The 27,110-nt window shown below is 36.5% G+C and overlaps 1 protein-coding gene and 1 long non-coding RNA gene across 2 annotated transcripts in view; one reads left to right on the top strand and one right to left on the bottom strand.

Annotated features, from left to right (window-relative positions):
* Positions 1 to 27,110, top strand: part of LOC134807953 (uncharacterized) — a 242,034-nt gene that overhangs the window by 202,844 nt on the left and 12,080 nt on the right. The window lies entirely within an intron of this gene.
* LOC107970713 (uncharacterized) overlaps positions 1 to 27,110 on the bottom strand; it is a 37,096-nt gene that overhangs the window by 242 nt on the left and 9,744 nt on the right. The gene's annotated exons all lie outside the window — the stretch shown is intronic.

Raw genomic sequence — 27,110 nt, 5'->3', positions numbered from 1 at the left:
CATTTTCATGGGAAAAAAAAAGAAGGTCTGAGGATTTTAGGTGGTTACAAACTCAAATATAATCCCATTGTAGGATATGGCTGTTAAAAACCTAACACAGTCTTCTAGATCTCAGTTGGCATTCATGGAAACAGTCTCCCCATCACAGTAAGTGTTAATGCTCATTATGCTGGGCGCTGGTGAGAACACATGGGAAACATAATAGGTTCTGTGTGTTACATTGAAAGTTATGGAAAGCTGCTTATGAAGAAGACATTCAAATATGTATCTCTAGGCTAGCCCTGGCCTTCTCCTGATCCTCAGTTTTGACCAGCGGCTGTGCACCTTCCTCATTGTAGTTGGTGACAATTCCGCCTCTATAAAATTGCGCCGGTCTCCCTTCCTTCCTCGGGGCAAGCTTCTCTCCTGTGACACACGCTTCCATTACTAGTGTTGGTAATCTAGCCTCCACCCACATGGAAAACTCTGGTTTTCTTTACATCTCCTTCACCTTTGTCCCTGCTTTTCTGACATTTCCTGGCACAGAGACAGGATGTACATACTTCATTGTCTTGCCTATAGCTGGAATCACCTGCGCTTTTGTCTCTTATGTTCAGTTCACAGCTAAGGTGACAGAATTTGGTCACACCATCTTAACGTCCTAAAGCAATGACTGCAGCGGACTGCTTAGGAAGTGTTATTTCTATTTACTTCAAAATCAAGACTATAGCAAAATTCACCATGCATGCCGTCTTTTCTTGGAGATGAAAAAAAAAAAAAAAAGAAACAAGATTACTCTGAACTAAGATTCGGAAATGGCATTTTAATAGCCACTGAAGTAAATGGATGAGCTGTCAGCTGAAAGTTCAGAATAACTGAGTCCCAAACAAGTATGTTATTGGGCCTTGTGTCTGAGAACACAGTACAGTAACACAGTTGTGAAGTTTTATCGAAGTAGCTGAAGCCTGCTACAAATTTTATGTCCTGCAAAGTGATAGCATTTTGTTTATTTTTATAAGGAAGAAGGGTGTCATTTCTATGTCCTCAAGAGGGAAAGTAATAAGTAACATGGGAGACATTTGGTTGGCTTAGGCCCAGGAAATAAAAGTTCAGAGGCCTTGATTGGCAGGGCCTTTTACTGTTGGTCACTCTTAAGCCCTAGATCCCTAAACTAGAGCTCTGAGCTGGCAGAACAAATCGTTCCGTGTTTCCAGAATTCCAGTCTTTTATTTTCTCTCTGGTGAGGTAGATTGCTTTCTGTAAGAGGAGCTTATTCATTTGAATTAGGCCTTCTCACCATGTCTTCATTAAAAATACCTAGAGTCCGTGTTACATGACATCCATCCATAGTCTAGTGTCCTAGACATTATAATGGCATAACTATATTTAAAATTGAACTTTACTCTCAGAAATCTTCATTGCAGTGAAGAGGTTTTTGCTTTGTCCCTCCAACATATATCTAGTCTGAAAACTTGTGACCTTATGATATTTTTTCCATTTAAAATGTACAATTTAGTGGTGTTTAATATAACTATCGCAATTAATTTTGGTACATCTCCATTACCCTAAAAAAGAAAACACATGCCTGTTAATAGCCACGTCATTCTCCCCACCTCCCCAGCCTTAAGCCACCACTAATTTTCTGACTCTATAGATATCCCTATTTTTGAAATGTCATAATAAGTGGAATTACATAATATTCCAAAAGACCATTTCATTTCATGGTCTTTTGTGAGTGGCTTCTTTCACTTAGTATAGTATTTTCAAGGTTCATTCCTGTTGTAGCATATATCAGTACTTCATTTTTTTATATCACCAAATAATGTGATATACCACATTTCATTTATGTGGTAAATGAAATACCACATAATATACCACATTTCATTTATCCATTCATCAGTTGGTGGGCATTTGGGTTGTTTCCACTTTGGGACTATTATGAATAACGTGGCTATGAGCATTCATGTACAAGATTTTGTGTAGGTCCATGTTCTCATTCTGTTGGGTCCATTGCATCGTTTTGTGCTTAATCAGTCATTGCTCTCTGTGGTTTCACACTTGTTCTTTTTTGTTGGACTCATGATCTCCCACTCCACCCCAGATCCACTCCTCCCCCGATGCACTGTAGGCTCCATCACCTACCCTGTTGCACAAGCCAGAAACTCACCTATCATCCTTTACACCTTCCTCAACTCCTCATCTTCCACCCTGCTGCAGCCCATGTCTAGCCCAGTTGCAACTCAAATAGAAGTATTCCCCAGAGAAGCTTTGCCGATAAATCAATTAGGTCATTCATTCCTTATATACTTTACCCCTCTGTTTATGTTTATGGGATTATCTGATTAGTATCTGTTTGCTCACTGATTGACCTTATACTTTTTTAAGCATGATGTAATATACCATGATTGACCTTAAAAACCAAAATTTTATTCTTTACCTAGAGTAGCCCTGCCATTTTTTTCCTCATCAGACACTGTCAGCTTTTATGGTGGTGTTCCATTTTGTTTTTGTTTTTGTTTATTAACTGATCTTCAGTGTGATGCCTGAGGCCCTGATTTCTTCTTTAGTTTCCATGATCATTTGGAGCATTGGACCAAAGTAATAATTGGATTCACTTGATTTATTTCTTACGTTAGACCATTTCTTTTTTAAAAAAAAAAAAAACTCAAATATTTTATTTCATTTGTCTGAGATCAATGCTGTGATCTGTTTACTAGGCTGTTGTCATTCAATATTTAGTTCACACCACAGAGATGAACTATGACGATGAATATTAGAACTAAGAGTAGTTCAATACGGTAGCAATTCTCAACTTGAGGATACAGTGTCAGGCTCTACGTGAACTACCAGGTTAAACAAAATATCCACTGATAGAGATCTTCATTCTGGCTCAGGGAGAGCAGAAGTCATTAGCATGCCTGACATATTACCACATCTGATTACAAGCTTGTTCAAGAGCAATTCTTAGCACCTATAACCCTTACTCAAAATCAATTGCCATTAAGTTGTAAATAAATCTTTAGAATAGTAATTAAACCCTGATGTTCAAATCCACCGATAAGCAAGTTCATCATTTACTGTGCTATATAACCTCTTTAATTGTGCTCTTAGGCATTTCCCATATCATTAACATCTTTTACTCTCTTTTAAGCTGTATTAATAATTATCATCAAACATGTAATACATCAGAAAGTCTTGTAAAAAATATAAGCAGGTATCCTTTTTTCTCCCTTTTAATGTCTAAATTATTTTGTTAGGTAGAAATTATTTCTGTATTCTGTGTTATGACACAATTTAGCATTATTAGTTTTAACATTTGGAAATCAAAAGTGAAGTACTTCATATTGACTTGTTTGATTTATCAGTAAGAGAATAAAGCTGCATTTTTAAAGCCAGACAAATTTGATAAGCACGATTGTACTACTTGGCAGTTTGTTGACTTTTGTTAGGAAGCTAAAAGTGGCAGCAACAAAGCTTTTCCCCAAATAGGTTGAATTTTCTAAATGTGGTGTGTATCACAAGATGCACTGGCAAAGAATACATTTTGCAAGCTGTTTGTGTTTACGAGAAGCATTGTTTGTATCCATACGACAATATCATTATTATGAATGTAGCTGTGGTATTGTTGCACTAGTATATAGGTTCTAGTCTAAAACCTGTGAATTTGTTGTCACAGAATCAAGTTGTCGTTGGTGAAAAGGCTCATTTTAATTTAAAGTCTGCTGTAAGACTGTCTTCACCATCTCAAACTTTTGAGGTGTTTTGAGAAAGTGCAATTTCAGATACATTTGGGGCCACTTCACAGTTTGATCTCTCACTATTTCATTTTTAATAGCTAAAATTCAAATGGCATGCAGAAAACTTCTGGAATATATGGTGAAGAGAAAGTCTTTTAAGAAAAGTAATATAGTAGGCCCTTCATACCCCTGGGTTCTGCATTCATGGATGTCAAAAATCTTTGGAAAAAAATTGTACCAGGCCTAGGCACAGTGGCTCACGCCTATAATCCCAGCACTTTGGGAGGCTGAGGCGGGAGGATCACCTGAGGTCAGGAGTTTGAGACCAGCCTGACCAACATGGAGAAACCTCATCTCCACTAAAAATACAAAATTAGCCGGGCGTGGTGGCACATTCCTGTAATCCCAGATACTTGGGAGGCTGAGGCAGGAGAATCGCTTGAACCCGGGAGTTGGAGGTTATGGTAAGCCAAGATTGTGCCATTGCACTCCAGCCTGGGCAACAAGAGTGAAACTCTGTCTCAAAAAGAAAAACAAACAAACAAACAACAAAACGATTGTGTCTGTACTGAACAAGTATGGACTTTTATTCCCTAAACAATACAGCAAAACAACTGTGTAAATAGAATTTACACTGCATTAGGTATTGTAGTTAATCTGGAGATTATTTAAAGTAAACAGGAAGATGTGCATAGGTTATATGCAAATATTATACCATTTTATATCACCGACTTGAGCATCCCCAGGTTTCAGTATCCTCAGGTGGTCCTGGAACCCATCTCCTGCAGATACCAAGGGATGACTGTAGTATTATTTTGAGTAACAGAAAGAAGAGTGTGTCTGCAAAATATTTTCCATGACTTAAGATATTGACATATTCAACTAGATCTCTATTTTTTAAGTTATTTATCTATGCTTTATTTTTATAAAGCACAAAATCCTTGGATTTATTTAAGTATTTGGAAATGATGTATTTCCAAGATGTTTGCTTACTTTCTTTGTGTTATAATAGCATTTTCTAACTTCTCTTTCAATTATCCAATTTGCCAAGCCTGTGAGATTTGTAAGTAATCTTGGGACAATATTCAGTATTCATTCATTTGGGTGGAAGAGATTAGAATTTTCTTTAGACAAACAAGTCTGACTTATTTAAACCATTTCACTCTAAAATGGTACATTTGCTCCAGTGTTGATGAAATTTGGATTGTATACCAGGGGAATATATTCTAATTTAAACATCAATGCCAAAATATAGCTCCATTTTTTATTTTAGTATTTATTTCTTTAATTTTACAGATAGTCCCATAATTCTGAATACTGTTATACCAATCCTTTTTACTATATGTTGTTATTTTTAGAAGACAGAACCTTGCCTAAAACATATAATGTCTTTAGACTAAGAATCAGTGTAATTTCACGCTTCTCATTTTTAATCAAAGCAAAACAAAATCAACTTTTAAGTGTTTTACCTGGATGTATTTATAAAAGTTAAAGTTTGAGCAATTTTGTACCTAACATTTGTTCCATTTCTCTTTTATTAAAACATTTGAGGTCTCATAGAAATAAATCAATGTTGAGATAACCTCTCTAAGGCTGCCTGCTTTTTCATTCTTTAAAACTAGTAATTTTCCATCTCTGACTCTTTACATGAAAGGCATTTACAGCTCCTGGGACATTTCAGCTGTTGACACTTTAGAAACCTCCAACTCTGTGTAGGTGTTTTGAAGTAAATTTGAAACATGGAGGTGGAAGAAAAGCCATATGTCCCTAAAAGTTTTATTTAATTTTTTTTTAAGTGGAAGGAGAGCTGCAAGTACAAAAGGGGAGACCTTCAGCAGCTTGTATGAGGAGCAGAGTCCTAAGAGGAGAACCAAAGAGGTGCCTCTATTATTTAAAAAATTCTCAGCAAAAAGAACAAATCATTGTTTTACTATTTGAAGAATAGGACAGGTTTTAAAAATAGCAAGATAACTATGCCATTTCTTTTCGATGGATCAAAATATATTTCAAAGATAAGTATATACCTGATGAATTTTAATTTTAATTAATAAATTAATTGATTAGTTTTAAATCAGAGAATGGACTCTAGTTTCAATCATTATGCTTTGAAAAGGATGCTTTCTTGTAGCAATGTATATTTCAGTGTCTAGAATGTGAAACACATTCTGAACAAACAGATGTCATCTCTGAGGCCCAGGTGATTTTAAAATAGGTTAGTATTTAATGGATAAGGGGGCAGAAAAGTGGCTTTTTCTTTAAGTATCTGCACATATATATAATCTTTTAAATGCTGTACAAGTGACCAAAAATTTTTAAGAAGATTCAGGACACACAAAGCAAAGTTGTTGCGTTTTTCTGTGTGTGTCTGTGGAAGCAGAAGAGAGGAAAGCAGAAGTCTGAAAATGAGAACCTTTTCACTAAGAAAATAACTCTTTTTGTGATTTTCTGAATAGCTCTTAGTTTAAGCAGAAGTCAAAATAAAAACTAAAATAAAATAAACACAATTACGTAAATAAACCAAAAGCCTATATGGGTGAAAACTCTGTTACAATTCACTTCAACTTATGTTTTTGGGAATATTCCTCTTTTTATAATATTCTGCCATTTTATTATCATCAGCGGCATTCATTTTTAGACATTTCCGATGAACTGGGCACTGGATAAAAAAGAAGGTATAGGATATGTTCTCTTTTCTTTAAGAATTCAAGCCTTTTCATTTTTCGTGTTATAAAAACTGCACCTTTATTTTTGTTTTCAATGGCCCTATACACAAGGAAATTTATTTCTGAATGCTAAAATGATAAACATGACAGCATAACCATCAGTAGCTAACCTGTAGCAGATGCTGAAAGGTCTTGTCCAAGTTATTAAGCCATATCACAGTAAAAACTGGTTTCCAAAGTTTCTGATCTTGTAGATTTTTTTATATGTGATGACTGCAGTTAGCTTTCTCCTCATGAATTGTTTCTAATTATATCCTTTTATTTGTTCTTTTGTCTCTTCTTAAAATCTGGTCATATCATTACAATACTAACTTGTGTTTACTCTTTCAACTTTCCCTTTTACCCCACTTTAATTATAAAAAACTAAATAAAAAATATTTAAAATACAAAAATGCTATAAATATTTAAAATACAAATATGCTTTAGTAATTCTTAATTCTATTTTGTTTTTAAAAAGTTTTTATTTTCCAGCCAGCAGCATTTCTCATCTTCTGTAAAAGCCTAAACTTGCTGATGGGATTTTGTTACTGGGTATTCCTGAGGTGGTCAAAAAAAAAAACTGTCAGAGTTTTTTTTTTTTTTTTTAGGGGAAAGGAGAGCTTTGACAAATCTTTCTTTCTCTCTGAGAACAGGGGTCTCGTGCAGTTCAGTGGCATTGTCTGGGGACAAGGCAAGAGTTCAGAGGAAGTTCTAGCGAGACTTGACTTAGACATTCAATTCTGCATCATAAAATTAATTCCTGGGCCTTAAACATGGTACATAGAAAACACAGCCCAGGGCCAGGGGTCCTGAAGGCCAGGGGCACACACTAGGACGCACAGCTCACAAACGACTACCAGGGCAGGTGAGGCTCTCCCTTCTCCTTTAGTGCTTTGTAAGACCCCAGGATCTTAGAAAGGCCTCAGTTACTATTGAGGTTGTTACTGTTCTCCTATTATTATTATTGTTTAGATTTCGCTGCCAGTCCAGCAGAGGGGCTTAAATCTGGATCTTTGTTGATTCACAGCAAACAAGAAGCGTGTTATTCCTTGGCTCCCTTGCATCTAGAATGTTCCCTGAGATGAAATCGTACTCATTACATTTATAGTCTTATAAAATTGGTATAATGAAAAGGCTGCTGGACTTGGGCTCAGGAGACCTTGATTCTAAGCCTGAGCTTGCAACTTGGTCTTAATATAAATGCCTTTATAATTGTATTTTGATTGAAGTGATGTTAAACTGAACTTGCTTTATCCAAGCCTGAAACTTTAGAGGTTGCTTGATTAAAAGTTTCCAACTAAGAATAAGACACAAATATGGTTTGAAAACGAGTCCCAGATAGCTCAGAGCAGGGACAGTACCCCCTGACTTGTTTGGAGAAGCAGCAACAAAGGTTTCAGGTTTCTTTAAACTTTCATTTGGCTCTTAAAATTTGAATATGTCCAAACTGCTCTGAAATACCAAAGTACTCCTTACCTTTTCCCCTTTTCTAATTCTTTTTCAAAATGGAGAATGCTTTTTCCAAATTTGGGAATATGGGCTGTGAGGTCAAAATAAGTGGGAGTGTAGACTGTGTTCTCTCCCACCCCCACCCCAAACCCATGCTGCCATCAAACTTGCACAGAGGCCACCATGCATGGACGCTTCCCACTCAGCCCCTAAACATTTATGTACCACTCACTCATGTTTTGGCCCTCCCCTAATCTCTTCCTGGCTGCTCCTTCCTATAATATCTTTCCTGGGATCTTATTTCTCTCCTGCTTTAAAGAGATCCCTCCCTTAATCCCATCTTCCGTTGTAGACACTGCTCCATTCCATTCCTTTCCATCACTAGGAAACGTCAGAGGATAAAGGACTTTTGCCTTCTCGACTTCTTTGTCTCCTATTTTCTGCTCTGCCAACTGCAACAGAGATTCTCCCTTCATCACCCAATAAAACAATGACTGTTTCATCATGAAATCCACAGGACACTTCTCCATCCTCTTGTTGAATTGTCTTCCACAGTGACACTCTTCCACAGTGACAACGCTCTCCCTCATAGTTTCTATGGCTTCTCATCCATTGTCAGTCTTTTTTGCAAGCTCCTGGTGGCTTTTCTTCTATTCTTGGATCCTCAAATATTAATGTTCTGCAGGGTTACTACTAAATCCTCTGTTTACTGTTTTTTTTTTTTTTCTGACACTGTATTTAAGGGTTTCCCATTTTTCCCTTGGCTTTAACTTCTATCCATTTACTGATTATACCCAAACTTCATCTCCCACCCATACTTCCCACTGAAGGAGTGCAAGCCTTGTGTTTCATAACTTAGGGTACAGATGCTACCCAGCTTTCCATGGGGCTATGTCCTGAAAAACCCATTGTACAAGGAAAATATGATAAGTCAAAAATGCATTTAATACATCTAGCCTACCAAATATCATAGCTTAGCCTAGCCTACCTTAAACACGCCCAGAACACTTAAATTAGCCTGCAGTTGGGCAAAGTCATCTAACACAAAACCTATTTTATAATAGTGTTGAATATCTCATGTAATTTATTGAATACCATACTGAAAGTGAAAAACAGAATGGTTGTATGGGTACTCAGAGTATGGTTTCTAATGAATACGTATCACTTTCACACTATCCTAGTCAAAAAAATTGTGTTGGATCATCCTAAGTCAGGGATCATCTATATAGACCCACTTGACTGTGCCACCAACTCTCACACATAAAATGCACATGTAAGAACTGATTTCTCCCTCAACCTGCATTTTGCTGTATATTCCTTCTTCTGATTAAAAGCAGTGCCACCCATCACCAAAACCAAAAATCTCAGTCAACTGTGAATGCTCCCATCTTCTTCACATCCAGTTCACATCTGAGTTGTGTTTATTTTAACTCTCAAAAAATCTCCAGTGTCTGCCCCTTCCTCTCCATCCTCATCTCCACTCCCTTTGTTCAGACCCACATCATCTCTACTGTGACCATGTCAGTAGTCATGTTGGTGGTTAGTCTTGGGGGGCCATCCCAATGCATTCTCTGCCCTCTTTCATCCTGTATGGTGCCCTGGGAGGCTGACCCCTATGTGGGCTCTTCTGCTTGAGTGAAACTTTAGCCATACTCCATTTCGCCTGCTTATGCACCTCTCCCAGTGCATGTGAATTGATAGGCATTTTTCCAGATTGTGTCAGCTAGGCTAATATCCTGGAAGAGGAATGGAAACAAGAAAGACATCTTTTGTTCCCAATGAGTGGCTTTTCTTCTCAGAATATATTAAGTTGAAACTAAGTCATGTTTTAACTTAAAGAAAAGAAGGGTAAAATGATGGGCTACTTTATTGAAGCTTGAGAAATAGGAATTGACTCACATGTGCAACAACCTATAAATATATCAAAGAAGTATTTCTCTCCCTCCTTCCCTCTCTCCCTTCCTTCCTTTCTTCTCCCTTTCCTCCCCTTCCTTCCTCCTTCCTTCTTCCCTCCCTCCTTCCCTCCCTCCCTCCTTCTTTCCTTCCTTCCTTTTTCTTCTTTTCCTTCCTTCCTTTTCTTTCCTTCCTTCCTTCCTCTTTACTTTCACATTGCATGCATTCTTTCTTTCATTCATTCCTCATTTCTCTCTATTCACTGTCTGTTATTTAACATCAGTCTCTGAGCATAGCTTAAATGATAATGTGTTTTCTCCATATAGTGCAACAAAGTCCATTTGAGATTTTTAAACCCCTTGATTAAAAGTATGTGGGGCAGGGGGAGTAATTTTAAAGCTTAATGATAGAAGTCAGGAATCATCTCCCTCATTTGAAATATTATTTGTAGGAATCCAGTGGAGAGGATTATATAACTTCTTAAGTGGATCCTCACATTTCAGGAAATGTATTAATTATCCTAAGGGAGTAAATCTCATGCTAGAAGCTTCATTTCAGCCAGTTCCATTCTCAAATCTTGTGTCTTCTCCAGTTACTTTGTTGAGATCTGTGCTGTTTGGTGATGGATGGGAGGTTTGAAAGAGGCACAGAATGTGAGTGATGGTGATGTGAGTAATGGCAATGTTGGGTTGTTTCCTGATCCATAAAACAAGCAAATAATTTTTTTGACCTAACTCATCCACTGTGATGGAAATGGTTTTTAAGCTGTATTTTCTTAATGGAAATGTCAATATGCATGAAAATCTGGCAGAGCTTATTGAGACATAAAATGGGAAATAAATGGGAATGAGGTTAGAGTCAGATAAAGGAAATGCGTTTTAGAGAAAATGTGGGCCTATTAGAGTTTTATGGTCTTAAGACCCATTAGAAAAAAAAAAGGCTTATGGGTACCAACAGTGTAGCAATGAACAAATTAACCACTCTGAACCTTTAGTCTTCATATTTTTTAAAATGGTAGGAAATACTCTGACAAACTTTTTGTGATGATTAAATACAAGAGATAAATAAAATATCTAATATAATAAGTGCTCAACAAACGGATAAATGGTGGCTCTTGCTCTGCTTCTGTGGCTGCTCTTATAGTTGTTATTTAGACACTTTTGTCCTTTTCATTATTTTCTGTTTCTGTGCTTTTTATATAAATTTGAAAAATATCGCTTTGTTCCTAGTGGTGCAATAACTGTTTTCCACCACAATAGTCTTCAGTTTAAAGCTTCGATACTGCCTCCTTCTTTCATCTCACAATACCTTGACTTTATAAGTGCCCATAATGTCAATAAATTGATCCTGTTTTTTTAATCATATTTTTACTAAGAGGAGCCACTTCTGACTTTAAAATTATATCTATATATACACATATATATACATATATGCACACATATATGTACACATACATATATACATATGTGTGTGTGTATGTATATATATATATATATATATATATATGTATATAAAATTTTGTTTTTTGAGACACAGTTTCGCTCTGTCTCCCAGGCTGTAGTGCAGGGGCACGATCTTGGCTCACTGCAAGCTCTGCCTCCCAGGTTCACGCCTGTCTTCCGCCTCAGCCTCCCGAGTAATAAAAATTCATTCTAGCAAGAAACATGGACAATTTTAGGTATTGTTATAGATGAAGTATCCATTTAAGATTATGAATTTTGGTAAGAAAAGGAAATAACTGGGAGAGTGAAATGTTGAATTCACATGGGATTTTCATTAGTGATGCATTTTGGTAAGGGAAAATAAATTAACTATCTGCCCTTTAAAGTCCATCTTAAACTCAAAAAACTGAAATAACTGTTAATAAAATGTAGCATTTTAAATAACAAACAGATATTAGGCACCTAATACATGTTTGTTTCATTAAGTTCAATGTGCAAGTAATTATTTACAAAGCCTGTTGGAAGTTGTTCCTATGTAGGGCTAGAAACACTTTACTAAGCATCTACACAAAAGTTTTTTGTGTAGCATTATTTGCAGTAATAGTGTAAGGAATGTTCATCCGTCATTGAATTATCAGAAATGTTGCATGTGTGTTTATAAACTTTGCTTTTTCAAATTTATATTTATAATATAGAGAATTCTTTAAAATTTTTTTGATTATGGTAAAAACAGATAACATAATATTTTCCATATTAACAATTTCTAAGTGTACAAGTGTACAGTTCAGTAATGTTATTAAGTACATTGTTGTTGTATAGCAGTAATGTTATTAAGTACACTGTTGTTCAGTAATGTTACTAAGTACACTGTTGTTGTGCAACCAGTCTCCAGACCTTTTTCATGTGGCAAAACTGGTACTCTGTACCCATTAAACTCATTTCCCCAATTCCTCCTTCCCCCAGCCTCTGGCAACCACCATTCCACTTTCTGTTTCTAAGAGTTCAACTGCTCTAGATACTTCATATAAGTGGAAACATACAATATTTGTATTTTAGTGACCAGCTCATTTTCACTTAGCAGATTGTCTCAAGGTTCATCCATGTTGTAGTATGTGTCAGTTCCTTATCACAATAGGATAATAGGTTTTGTTTTTTTTAAGTATCATATTTTTTATTTTTCATCTCAAATTTTTTTGTAGAGTCCTTACAATTAAAGGTGAGAACATAGACAAGTTAGCTTTTTGGAATAGGTAGATAAAGCAAGAATAAACAATAAAGCTACTATTTAAAAAATATCTAAGTTTTTCTGAACAGGTGCTATCACCAATACCATTCAGTGATAGGCAAGGTCACGGATTCTGTGGCCTTGGATAAAGTAAGTGCATGCTAATTAGGGACTCCTCATCTACTTGTTCTCACCTGGGGATGGTGTTCCGTTAGCATTTGGAAGGAAGGTTGCTCTCAAACTAAGTAAGAATGTATAGACAAAGCCAATGAGGTCGAGGTCTCATGGTTTTATAGCCAGGGGCTTCTATTTTTCTTTTTGCTTTTTCTACCTGGATCTAAAAACCAATCCTTTGCTTTACCAGAGGAAATATTAAATATTTCATGAAAACTAACCTTATATGATTCGCTCACAGGGTACTTCCAAGGTATTTCTAAGCTGAGTCATGAGTGCGTGGGTGTTAATAAATGCACACACATTATGGACAGTTTACAGGTATGATAAGTTTTACAATAAAAATTAGTCTTGCATTAAGTTCTGTTTGTGGTAAAGATTATTACTATAATTAATTTTATGTAGCTTAGTCATTTCCTACTCCTAATATTTGAAGATAGCAAATTATGGTCCAAGTTCTATTTTGTTTTCTTTACTACTATTATCAGTTTTCAGACATGCAGTTAAAGATGAAGTTAGATAAGAACCATGAAATGCTCAGTAATATATTAGTAAAAATGAAGGGGATTCATAAAATGTGTATTTACAAATTAAAATACATTAAAAAAAGTTTCCTTGTGTAAATCATTTTTCTTTGAATTAAACATCTTCTTCTTTGTTGTTCTTTGAGATGCAGATGCTGGATTAAACATACTCATGTCTGTGTTTTTTGTGTTCCTTAAGTTAAAGGTGGTGATTACTTACACTTTAAGAGTAACATTTATTAAGTTGGAAATGTAATAAAACTTTAAATGGATTAGAAAATTCTTAGCACATCTGGGAAACTGGGTTTTTTTTTTAACTGACAATCTGAAAAAAAAAAAGCTCTCTAAATACAACTTAGAGTATTGCCGTAATATTCAATCATTTCACTAATTTTATGTCCCTCTCTTATGCTTCCTGGGCTAGATAAATTCTTGAGCACATTCTCACCTCTTTTAGTTTATGACTGAAATTATTGAGAAATGGAAAGATTGTCTATAGTATCCCACTGTATGTCTAGCGATATACTTACTTCTCTGAGATTTACGTCCAGAGACAAGTGAATCTCTGCTGGCTTTCTTTGCCCTGATTACTCAGTGTGTTGGGTGGCAACTGCCCTCCGTAATGGACAGACCCTGGATCTCTAGAGGCTGGCATCATTTTCTGTGGCTTGCAAATAATCCAAGAGAAATAGATCTCAACACAGATGACATCTGATGCATTCCAACCTGAGAACTTTTAGATATTTTCATTGTTTCCTTAATCTAGGGATTTGCAGCCATTGCAGATAGTTTTCTTCTGAAGTGGTACAATGGGGGAAAGAAGCGTGCTAACCGATATTTTAGAACTTCTATACTTTTTGAAGATTGTTCACTGTATTTCTTGGTTGTTTAATTTCAGAGTAAGTTTTCTCCATTTTACTTTCTTAATCAATGCTTATTGGGGTTCATTTGTTTTATTTTTATTTATTTATTATTAGTTTTTGCCATGCAAACCTACAACTTTCATGGGTTCCTTTCATTGAAGGTTTCTTTATTGTCAATCAAACTGCCCCATTTAGTAACTGCAATTTTAATAGAGAAATTTGATTCAATATTATTTTTATGAAGTAAAGATGAATTACATATTTCATGAAGTCATGTAAGGATTGAGTTACACTGATTGCTAGGAAGAGCCACACAAACTATCCAAGCTTCAGAGAGCTAACATTATAAATACAGTTATGTGCCACATACTGACATTTCCATCAATGAGGGACAGTGCATGTAATAGTGGTTCCATAAGATTATAACATGGTATTTTTACTGTATCTTTTATATGTTTAGATGCACTAATACTTACTATTGTGTAACAACTGCCTACAGTATTCAGTACAGTAACATACTGTACAGATTAGCCCAGGAGCAACAGGCTATACCATATCGCCAAGGTGTGTAGTAAGCTACACCATCTAGGTTTGCATAAATACATTCTACAATGTTCCCATAAAGAGGAAATCACCTAATAGCACATTTCTTAGACTAGATCCTCATCATTAAGCAAAGCATGACTGTACAGAAATGTTTAAAAGAATCATGATCATAATATAATGTTTTTGTTTTAAGGAGAATGTGTTTATGTTTGAAAATTACAGATGTAATTTTAAAAGAATTTTAAAATTCTAATCCTATTAGAATTGCAGTCTGATAATTCCAGTTTACAATGTATAACCATATCATTCATTTAAAGTTGGAATTTTGAGCAAAAATCTCTGTGTCCTCCATCAAGATATTTAAGATAACTTAAGGTTTATGGCATTTATAAGGTCAGTTTATTAGCTATATGAGAACTACTTGAGTGGTAATGAAGGTTTTTCATTCAGGCATTTATAACACTTAGAAAGGTGTATGCATATCAATGGTAATAAACATCATTCAAAGTCACTTTAGGTTCAGTTTCCAAGGGAGTTCTCTGGGTCTTTTCACGGTTTACCATGGTCAAAACTATTTTCATAATACTGCTAAGAGACTATTGGTCTTGTTTGCTCTTACTCTCTCAGTGTGCAGTGTACTTGACCAGAGGATTCATGAGGGGCAGTATTGTAGTACGCAGAGTGCGGAAGCAGAGAAGAGAGTCCAGCTGTTTGTTCATTAAGCCAGATATGGAAGAGATTTGCAAAAAATGTAAATCATGTCACATTTTACTAATTTTGTCTTAGAATATGTGTTATTTTCATTAAAAGATACTGTTTAATTATGCTAATATTAATGGAATTATTATTTCTAACTTAATTAAGTACATGTTTTTCATTCATTTCTAGTGTGTTTTTTTGGGGGGAGGGTGCAGGGGGGAAAGAATCTCACTCTGTTGCCCAGGCTGGACTGCAGTGGCGCAATCTCGGCTCACTGCTACCTCCGCCTCCTGGGTTCATGCCATTCTCCTGCCTCAGCCTCCCGAGTAGCTGGGACTACAGGCACCCACCAGCACGTCCGGCTTATTTTTGTATTTTTAGTAGAGACAAGGTTTCACTATGTTGGCCAGGCTGGTCTCAATCTCCTGACCTTGTGATCTGCCCGCCTTGGCCTCCCAAAGTGCTGGGATTATAGGCGTGAGCCATCGCGCCTGACCGTAGATTTCTAGTTTTAATTACTAATATGGTAGGTTTAATTTACATAAAGAACAGCTCTGTGTTGCCCCAATAATTTTTAAGACTGCGAAGAGATCCTGAAACCTAAAGCCCTGAGTCCTGGTACTCTAAGTTGATTGTCAAAATTACCAGATTCGTAAGATGGTGTAGGCTAAATAAAAAGCCTAAGGGAGCTGTGTTTTTGATTTGTAACTTTAATGACTTGAAAATTAACTTTAAATTCTAACATAAACTTCTAAATGGTCTCTTCTGTGCACCCAAAATTCTCCTAAGGCCATCCAAAAACGTTATCACCACATACAAACCAGGCAGCACCCAAGACTTAAGCCCTGAAAGGGGGCTTATGTCCCCTTTCTCCTCTAAGGATGTGTTCTGGCTTCTTATTCTTACCCCTGTGGCCTTCAATACCCTCTTACTGCTGAGGTTTCATTTAAGTGAAATGTATTTAAGTGAAAGTCATTTAATTTCATTTCAGTGAAAACGTGTGATTTTTTTTTGTTTGTTGTTTGTTTTTCTAAAGCGACAAAAAAATTTCCACCTCAGAAGAGTATTTATACAAGTTCATCTGTTGTGGGCATTCCCACAGGCTAACCCCATTCTTTCCCTGCAGCATTCACTTAATGACTCAGTACCTTATCTCATCTACATAAGGAGAATAGTAGTAGTACCTGCATAAGATTGTTGTGAGAAATGAGTTAATACATTTAAGGTGCTTAGAATAAAGCCTAGCATATGGCAACTGCACAAAAAAAATGTTATTCTTTTTTAATGTTAAAAAAAAGAGTTGTCAAATTCCCTTTAACAAATGCATAGGCATCCTGTTGAAACAACAACTGTTTCTTAGTTTGGAGGTTGCCTGGATTTCTTGTTTTTATGTCCCTAGGGAATAAAAACGTGCTTACGAGACTGAAATTAATTATAGGGTCAGTTTCTTCAATAATTTGGAATGTTTGCAAGTTAAAAAAAATAAACAAACCCTTACTAGGCCTTTTCTTTCTCATGGGAGTTTTTTTACATGTAAATTATTTATCTCACCAAAATACTATTAATATGAAAAGCTCAAACTAAAAAAAAGGCTTAGTAAAATCAACCATTCTATTTTATGTTATGTGTGTATATCACACATTAATTTTGGAATTTGTTATTTCACCTGAAAAATATCCCAAATCTAACATGCCTCAGATTTATTTGAAGTCTTTTTTTAATGCAGGTGGGCTGTAATACTTTAACATTGCAATGCTTGTTTCTTTGCTTCTATTCACTTAATATTGAAAAATGTTTTATATTTTGTGTTCTGCATTCTGTTTTATGATTGTGACATAGGTATGCATTATTTGTTTGCATTTAGAATTAGAGAAAGCTTTCACTGGGCAACTACTCATTGCCTCAGGAGTTTATGTATTTTAAAAGGAAGGCGTCTTTTCACTTGAAGCAATGCCCAAGTATTTATTAATAGCAAAGTTGTTTTCATACTTCATGAGGTTCTAACTACCTTTATTTGTATAGGCTCCACCCTATATCATAATAAATGTAAAAAATTGCACTATATCCAATGTTAAATATAATTTTTGTTATAGTTACATTTTAAAGTTTATGTCTAATTGTATTTTGAAATCATTTAGTTATAAATAAATCAAATTCCTTTCTCATTGGCTGAGATTTCTGTACAAGCACCATGGTAGGTGTAGGATGCAGCCCAAGTATTCTGCCATCTGAGTCCTTGTCTGTTTATCACATATGTCTCCCTCGTTGTTCAAAGGTTGCTTTGCTTTCGAGAATGTTCCCCACATACTTATTGTTAAGTTTATTTTTGTGGGTTTTAATAAATTAGAATTTCTAAAAAGAGCTGTTCTGAGAAAATTCTTGTTTGCAAGGATATTTCCTCCTAGATATTTTCATCTCTTTTTTTTTGTATGTCCTAAAATAAGCAACATGAGTACTTTTACATAGAAGGAAGTGCCATAGCTACAATTGTCAAATCCACAAAACAATAAGCCTTGGTAATTCTGTGTCTTAGAACATTTCGTATCTTTGAGCACCACCTTGCAAGTGCCATAGAATGACAATGGCGCTGCCGAGCCAGCAGCACAGGAACACGAACGAAGGTCAACATTTGTGGGTTCCATTACTTAACTCTGGAGAAAAAATGGCAAGTTTCAGCAAGACAACAGTTTTAAATATAAAACTATTAGACAGAATGTTTGCTCCAGGAAGAATTTTAACTTCACAAATAGATTAAACGTATTATATATAACAATTCAATCTCAAATCATTTTTGGTACAGATCCCCATTTTTTTTTAATTTTCTGTTTGCATACATTGCAGGTTTTTGAAAATACTATAAATCAAAACACAGAGTTGATTTATGGCTTTTTTAACCTTTACTAAGACGTAATTGATATACTATATACTGCACATATTAAAGTGTACAATTTGAAGTTTTGACATATGTATACACATGAGAAAATCATCAACAAAAGCAAGATGATGAGTGTGTTCCACACTTTGTAATACATTGTCATGTCTTTGCAATCCTTTGTAATCCCTCCCTTCTACCTCCCACCGTCATTTCCCATCACCAGGCAACCATAGATATGCTTTCTGTCAGTATAGATTAGTTGGCATTTTCAAGAATTTTAAATGAATAGGATGATAAAAACTGTACTCTTTTTTGATCTGGCTTCTTTCACTCAGCAAAATTATTTTGAGATTTATGTATACTTTTGTGTCTGCCAATAGTTTATTTCCTTTTCTTGCTTAGTACTACTCCATTATGCCTATATGCCACTATTTGTTTATCCAGTCACCTCCATAGACAGTTGGCTTTTTTCCAATGTTGGGTTGTTGAAGTAAATCTGCTGTGAATATCTGCATACATGTCTATGTGTGGAAAAAGGCTGTCATTTCTTAGGCAAATACCAAGGAGTAGAATGTCTGGTTGTATGGTAGGTATATGTTTAAATTTTTAGGAAACTGCCGAACTCTTTTTTCAAAATGGTTATAGCGTTTTACATTTTCAGCAGCAGATGACAATTCCAGTTGCCCCTACATCTTTGCTAATATTTGTTATGGTCAGTATTTTCAATTGTGGTCATTTTAGTGGATGTCTAGTGGTACTTGTTTTACTTAGCATTTCCCTAATGACTCATGATCTTGAGCATCTTTTCATATACTTAGTTAGCATCTGTATATGTTCTTTATTGAAGTGGCTGTTGAAATCTTTTGTCCATATTTCTACTGGGCTGTTTGTCTTGTAGAGTGTAATCATTCTTCATATCTATTTAGGTACAGGCCATGTAAATATATGTTAAAAGTACTATAGGCCGGGCACAGTGGCTCAAGCCTGTAATCCCAGCACTTTGGGAGGCCGAGGTGGGTGGATCACGAGGTCAGGAGATCGAGACCATCCTGGCTAACATGGTGAAACCCCGTCTCTACTAAAAATACAAGAAAATTAGCCGGGTGTGGTGGTGGGTGCCTGTAGTCCCAGCTACTCAGGAGGCTGAGGCAGGAGAATGGCGTGAACCTGGGAGGCGGGGCTTGCAGTGAGTGGAGATCACGCCACTGCACTCCAGCCTGGGCGGCAGAACAAGACTCTGTCAAAAAAAAAAAAAAAAAAAAAAAGGACTGTAAAACAGGCAATCTTTTGTGGTTTAAATCACCTTTTTATCCCTAAATTCATCCAATTGAACTTCACTATCCTTTAAAATTAATCTTAAAAGAATAATCAAGAATATGAATCAGTTCTAGTATTACTATTCATGCTTCATGAGCTGTGATACTAGAATTTATGCATCTTATTTTTAATACCTGTCTCACATTTGATTATAATTTCTTTTTAAACAATACATTACTGTCCCATTTCTCATGTCAGGGTTATTGGGTTCTCTCTAATGCTGCTCCTAATCTGAAATATACATGCAAAACATTGTAGCTGCATGTGGGCACAATTATAGCTAAAAGTGAACAGCACTTTTACGTTAAACCATTTGGTCCTCACATCAGCTTGTGTGTATTGTGATCCCTTTTTAAAATGAGAAAACGGAGGCACAGCAAGGAAAGACACTTTCCCAAGGTCATGAGTATGTGACAGAGTAGAGTTCACATCAAGCCTCCTTAACTTTAGCCTCCACCCTCTGTGCTTTTGTAAAACACTCAAATGTTTTCTTTTAAGAAATGCCCTAGGCCAGGCGCTGTGGCTCATGCCTGTAATCCCAGCACTTTGGGAGGCTGAGGGGGGCGGATCATGAGGTCAAGAGATCGAGGCCATCCTGGCCAACATGGTGAAACACCGTCTCTACTAAAAATACAAAAATTACCTGGGTGTGGTGGTGCACATCTGTTATCCCAGCTACTCGGGAGACTGAGGCAGGAGAATTGCTTGAACTGGGAGGTAGAGGTTGCAGTGAGCCAAGATTGCACCACTGCACTCCAGCTCGGTGACAGAGCAAGACTCAGTCTCAAAAATAATAAAAAAAAAAAGAAATTCCCTGAACAGTAATGAATTTTTTAGCAACAAATTATAAATCATGCCTTAATTTTCCTCCTCCAATGAACCTTTGTACAAATAAATAAATAAATTTGAGCTGTAACTTTATTTCCCTTTCTGAACAATGAAACTGCCAAAATGAATATAATGGGATGAAATAAAATAAAGTTAATCTTACTGGAAACATCTAAAAATTGTAAACTGAGTCCTTCTCGATTATAGTCATTAAATGTGATACACTCTGATATGCTCATTTTTATAGCATGACTTTCAAAAGTATAATATTTTGTCAACAGACAATCTATTAAACACTGACCAAATCCAAGGTTTGCAAGTGACTTTTTTTTTTTTTCTTTTTTTTTTTTGAGACGGAGTCTCACTCTGTTTCCAGGCTAGAGTGCTGTGGCGCGATCTTGGCTCACTGCAACCTCCAACTCCCTGGTTCAAGGGATTCTCCCACCTCCACCTCCTAAGTAGCTGGGATTACAGGCATGCGTCACCATGCCCGGCTAACTTTTTTATTTTTAGTAGAGATGGGGTTTCACCATGTTAGCCAGAATGGTCTTGATCTCCTGACCTCGTGATCCGCCTGCCTTGGCCTCCCAAAGTGCTGGGATTACAGGCATGAGCCACCGCACCCAGCCGCAAGTGACATGTTTTATTGCATCTAATAGAAAACCTAATTGGAGTCATTTTTCGCTGAACAATGGAATCATTGCATGATGATGTGGACAAATTTCTATAACATGACAATTCAGACACCAAAAGCATATTACCAATGTTATAATTAAGAAGTTTCTGATACTGACAAAAAAATGAAGTGAATAAGACAATTTTAATAGATTTTAATAATTCTAACTACAGTATATATGATTCTAACTTATGTAAATGAGTTTATGTACATAGACTCATTCATAAAATAACTGCTGGATCACAGAGCTGGGGAGCTCAGGTTGCTCTGCCTTTAATCTAGCTCTCTGCTTTCTCATCTCCCCATGAATCTGGCAATCTCTTTTCTTTCTCTGCTTAAAGATATTCAGGGATGGAAGCACCACGCCTTTTTTTGTTAGATCTCAGCATTTCATCATTTCAAAGGGGCAATCACAATTTCTGTTGCTCCAATCTTCTTAAAAGGAAGAGTCTTACATGACATGTGCCATACTTTTAATTTTTATTTTAATTAATATATCACAAGACAAATATCATATATTTAACCAGTTTTTGCTTAATTTTTCTTAGGTATTTTTATTAACTGCTATATAGCTGAAATGTGCATTTTTGTTTACTGAATTGTCACCTCCATAAACCAAGGATTTCAGGACATTCTGAGTTTTGCAAAGGGTTCTTTACAATTTAAGCTTTTCCTTAAATCAGAAAATATTTCTCCCTGTTCTGTGAATTGCATGCCCTCCTCTTCAGACAGATGAGAAAAAAAGCAATCAAATCCACAGATAAATAGACACTGGCCTGTTCTCACTGCTTGCCAACCTCACTTTTCACTAAGCACTGAGAAATGTCAACTTGGACAGGGTAGCATTCCTGCACTCCAAGAAGCAGTGAATTGCTAGTTTTCTTCTCCAGGCTTTCTTTCCCATTCCCTGCAGACATGCACCTAAAAGGATGCTGAGCATCATATCACAGTTCTTACAGGAGCTTCCTCTCAACTGTGTATGTCCTTCTGAAGTGAGGTGGGATGGACTCACCAAACAGCTGCGTAGAACTGCGTATTGATCAGGAGCTCCAGCTCTGGAGCTGGACAGCCCAGGTTCACACACTACCACTGCTGGTTTGCTAATGGGGCCATCTTGAGGAAGCTCCTTAAATTTTTCAGACTTCAGTTTCCCCTTCTCAATTACAGGATGATAAGAATACTCCCCTAACTATGGAGTTATTCTAAGAATTTCATGAGGTAATTAATGAAAACTGCCTGGCATTAAGTAAACGCTGACTGTGTATGCTATTTTTCTTTGTTGGCCCTAAGATTAGGAGACTGCTGCCGAAAACTATATGGCAAATGGGGCAGATGTGATTTGGGATGCCCCTCATCATTTTCCATATGGCTCTCCCAGCACTTTTAGGAGGACCTAAGCAGCGAAGTGAAGAGATGATGTGATGTTTCACAAAGCCCAAGATTTTGCTAAACCAAGAACAGATTGCATGTAGGGTGTGCACAAGCAAAGGCCAAACATTTGATCATCCTTAAGGTTGTTTCTGCCTTGTTAGAGCTTATCTTCAACAAATGACTAGTGACTTGGAGCAGAACAAGTAACTTCAGAGCAGCAAACTGCAATATGTGATTTCTTTAAAGAAAAGAATAAAAACAATGTTACATCTATATGCATATTTAAATATAGGGTTTGTAGTTATAGAAAAATGATGCTCACACAACGTGTGTATTTGAAACCTGTCCCAATCTCAAGTACCACATAATGAAGCAGAATTCATAGTCGGCATCCCAGACACACAGACAAAAAGGAGAAGCCTAAATGTCAGATGATGAAAGGTCTGCAGGTACAAGGGGAGTGGAAGCAAAGGCTCCATAGGGTAAGTGCTTTGGGAGAAGTAAAACAAATATCTGTCATTGTGTATCTGTGTATGTGTACCTGTCTTTGTCTCTCCCCCCGGCAGTCTTCCCTCTGCATGTGTGTGTTTCTTATTCTATTTATCTGTCTCATTCTGACTTACTCTCTTTTTCACCTTCTGTGTCTCTGTTTCCTCTCACATACACTCAACCCACAGTAATGACTCCAGTCATTAATCAGAGATGTAAAGTGCTGACAGCAGTGATCAAGAAGGATGGGCTGGGCACAGTGGCTTACACTTGTAATCCCAGCACTTTGGGAGGCCAAAGCAGGAGGATTGCTTAAGGCCAAGAGTTTGAGACCAGCCTCAACAACATAGTGAAATACCCCTCTCTACAAAAAAAATAAAATAAATAAAACAATTAGCTGAGTGTGGTGGTGTTTACCTGCAGCCCCAGCTACTTGAGAGGCTGAGGCTAGAGGATCTCTTGAGCATGGGAGTTTGAAGCTACAGTGAGCTATGTTTGCATCCCTGCACTCAAGCCTGGGTGACAGAATGAGACCGTGTCTCTAATAATAATAATAATAATAATAACAAATTTTAAAAGGATACAAGCTCGCATTTAAGAGAAAAACAAAAGAGCAGGGTAATTCAGATATTCCTGTATCCTGCCTGTGCTTTCCTAGAGACCAAGTTTTGTGAGTTAGTGATTAGTTACATTTCTCAAAAATTAATCAGAGAGTGTGACTTCTGAAAAATACAGAAGGTAGGAAAGTGGCTGCTTATTTTTAAAATATTTACAATCAAATCAGTCCCTTAGAACCAAACAAATAAAAACGTCAGTTACATCGTATTACTAAGAGAACAACCCAAAGATCCAAATGGGCGATGGCACATATAATATGAAATTTTAAATTAGAATCCTCGTTTAAGGATTCATTACTAATATTATGTGTCTGATGTGGATAATGGTTGTCAGGTCTTACTTGGAGGACATGGACATAATGGTTAGAATTTTCACGCTTATTTACCAAATAGGTTTATGCTGGGCCCAGGAAAAATGGACGTAAGTTCCTAACTCCATTCTTTCCTTGGAACTCAGATTTCCAATGATGTTTGCTGCTTTTAGCTAATTAAATAACCTAGCTTTTATCTTATCCAACAAAACACATTTTTTCAGGATAGCTGATATTATATATGGTTTAAGGACAACAGTGTGCTTTAATTTACACAAAAGGTGGGAATGATTTGATGGATTGCAGATATATATACATTTAGAGTATTTTTCAATCCCAGAAGATGAGTGTCTAATTGCCAAAAAATCAGGAAATGTGTTTCAAAGTAATGCTTATTTTATACACAGTAGGATTGTTGGAATTTATAAAAGGAAAATGGAATACAAAGGTATTATACTCAAATAAAAAGCATATAGCCTTTCAAATAAGCCAGGTATGGAGCTTGCAGGTGGGGCAGATACCCTGAAGAAAAAGGATGCGGGAGGTCAGGCTTTGAAAAAGCATATTAGTGCTAGCCACCCTTTGGGCACATTCTCGTCATATAAAAATAGTAACTTCTGGTTCCTGGACACTTTCTATGTCCCAGACATTTGCTCTACACTTTATGTATGCTACTTTATTTCATGCTTTCAAAAACTTATGTAAGGTGAGCATCTCTATTTTATAAGAACTGAGAATCACTTAGATCTAAGATCCAAGCAGCTTTTTCTTAGAGAAGACACAGGTACTTCCATGTAATCAGCTAGAAATCGGGTGGGAAAAACTCCTTCCGTTGTACAGCCCTGGGGCTCCCACCAAGTGGGAGAAGTGACACTTCCTTTGGTCATCTGGCATGGGGACTGGGGGATGGTAGGAATCCTCCAGAGTGCTTCTGTTTTAGGAAGACCAGGCAGTAGCTTTGGTTATTAGAATGCATTCATTGTTCAACCATAAACACAAGCAATAAACAACTATACGACTTTGATAGATATTTGTAGGAACTTCATCTGTATACTCACAAATAGAGGGAAAATATCTTAAGTGACAAAGAAGAATGTTACTACATCAATAATCCAGTGATCTCCATCATCATAGTGCCTCATCCCAGGTGTAATTGATGTCACCCCAATATCTCCATTATCATAGTGCCTCATCCTGGATGTAAGTGATGTCACCCTTCTGTTCCATGACTCGGACCCAAAAGGAGGGCAGTCTTTAACACTGAATGCGGCGGGTGTTTCTTCCTAAAACTCGGTTCAGCCAGGGTACTTTCTTACATGCCACTCTTCTAGTGAGATGTTCCGCTTTCTATATAACTTTTGAACATGACTTTGAAATCAGAGCTCAGTGCCTTCCTTCTACTTCTTCCTCTCCAGTAAGCAACCTAATCTCTCAACATACTTTTGCCTCTATCTTTGTTTAAAAAATAGTGTTATTTAAAACCAATGATGGCTAGTTAGGAACAGTTTGGAAAATAAATGAAAGAACCTTAAATAAACAAATAAACAACTATTATTATCAATCCGCAAGTTGTAAACACTATTAACATTGTGATCTGCAAGTTGAAGTGTACGAAATTGCTGCTAATAGGCTTGTTGACCTCCTCACTCAGCAAATTCGTGTGGTTAAACCTAAATTTAATATATGTCTTTTTAAAGATTGTTTTGTGTATACATTTGTGTTTATAAGACTGTGGATATGTCCACACAACTTATCTCTAGGTTGTTTGTGTTTTGCTGAACATAACATAGAGTACATTTTACCATGCAACTGTTCTTTGCAAACATATTTTTAATTGGGAGTTTCTCTTCAGGCACCCATTCCTCGGTGCCTTTGCTCTATAGAGCCAGGGTGTCCTTGGTTCCAGGCAGGCATTTATTCAGCAGTAGATATTAACCACTTACTAATCAAAAATATCACTTAAGCCAGCAGGAAAAAGCTGTATTCACTCAGGACATTTGATCATTTTCTGAAAGATTTTTTTACAAGAAAAACTTGAGAGAATCCAATTAAATATGTTGTTTGCCGTACCAGCAGTATTATATTTCCTGAGAACAGCTGTACAACAGGAATTGCCAAAATTATAATTTATCACATCAAAACTGACCTTTCCAAATATTTAAGAGGTTGAAATTTTAGCTACATACAGTTTCAGGAGCTCATTAGCTTTTCAAGAGTATATCTAAGAATGTCATGGCTACATTTCAAAATGTGGTATTTGAAGACAGGTGTTTCTAAATGATGTTATCAGATTTTAAAAAATATTCCAAATCCATTAGTCATTGTTGTGCAATGCAGAGTGCAGCATTCCTTTCTTAGAAAGATACATTTACTTTTACGATGGTATAGAGTCTATGAAATCTGGGCAAATACTTATCTAGACTCAAGAGCACATTCAGTTTTTGGCTAAGCTAGATTCTGAAGAATAATTTTGTTTCTTTCTGTACTGATATAGAGAAGAATCCTGAACTGTTCGTGCAGGGCATCATTTAGCACAGCTCCCCTACTTGGTCAAACAAAATTGAGAAAAGCAAGCATCAGAATATAGCTGCCTTTAGAAAATTCACAGTCCACATCTCAGTTTTGACATTTCTGAGTAATCCCATTGTAACAGTAATGGTAATATTGTATTTAACCCAGAACTTTCCAAATTTATTTGAACACCATATCTCTTTCTCGAATATTGTGGAGCCCTCGGACATCCAGTAGAATCTAGGAAATGTTGTAACCGTCTAGGTAGTGTCTTGTGATTGCTTGAATTTGCCTACTCTAAACCCTATCATCTTAGTCACTTATCAGTTAAAATCCAGACAGTCCTGGTGACTCTCTACAGTACCAGCAAGGGTGAATTTTTGGCCAGGCGTGGGAGCTCACACCTACAATCCCAACACTTTGAGAGGCAGAGGGAGGAGAATTGCTTCAGCCCAGGAGTTTGAGACCAGCTTGGGCAAGATGGTGAGACCTCGTCTCTACAAACAAATTTAAAATGTAAAAAATTAGCCAGGCATAGTGGCGCATGTCTGTAGTCCCAGCTACCCAGGAGACTGAGGGAGGAGGATTACTTCAGTCCGGGGGTTCTAGGCTGCAATGAGCTGTGATGGCACCACTGCATTCCAGCCTGGTTGACAGAGAAAGACATATATATATATATATATATATATATATATATTTAAAAAGAGTAAATTTTTATAAAGACAATAAAATGTTGGAAAAAAATTAAACCTACAATATGATATTAAAATATCTATAGTTTTTATCATCATACAACACACTGTACGTGGTGTAGAGTTCCAATATTCATTTCTGTCGCCTTCTTCACACACACATGCTCACAACTGATGACAGTCTGTACGT

The sequence above is a fragment of the Pan troglodytes genome, chromosome 1, assembly GCF_028858775.2.
Source record: "Pan troglodytes isolate AG18354 chromosome 1, NHGRI_mPanTro3-v2.0_pri, whole genome shotgun sequence".
Lineage (NCBI taxonomy): Eukaryota > Metazoa > Chordata > Mammalia > Primates > Hominidae > Pan > Pan troglodytes.
This window is presented reverse-complemented; position numbering and strand designations above follow the sequence as displayed.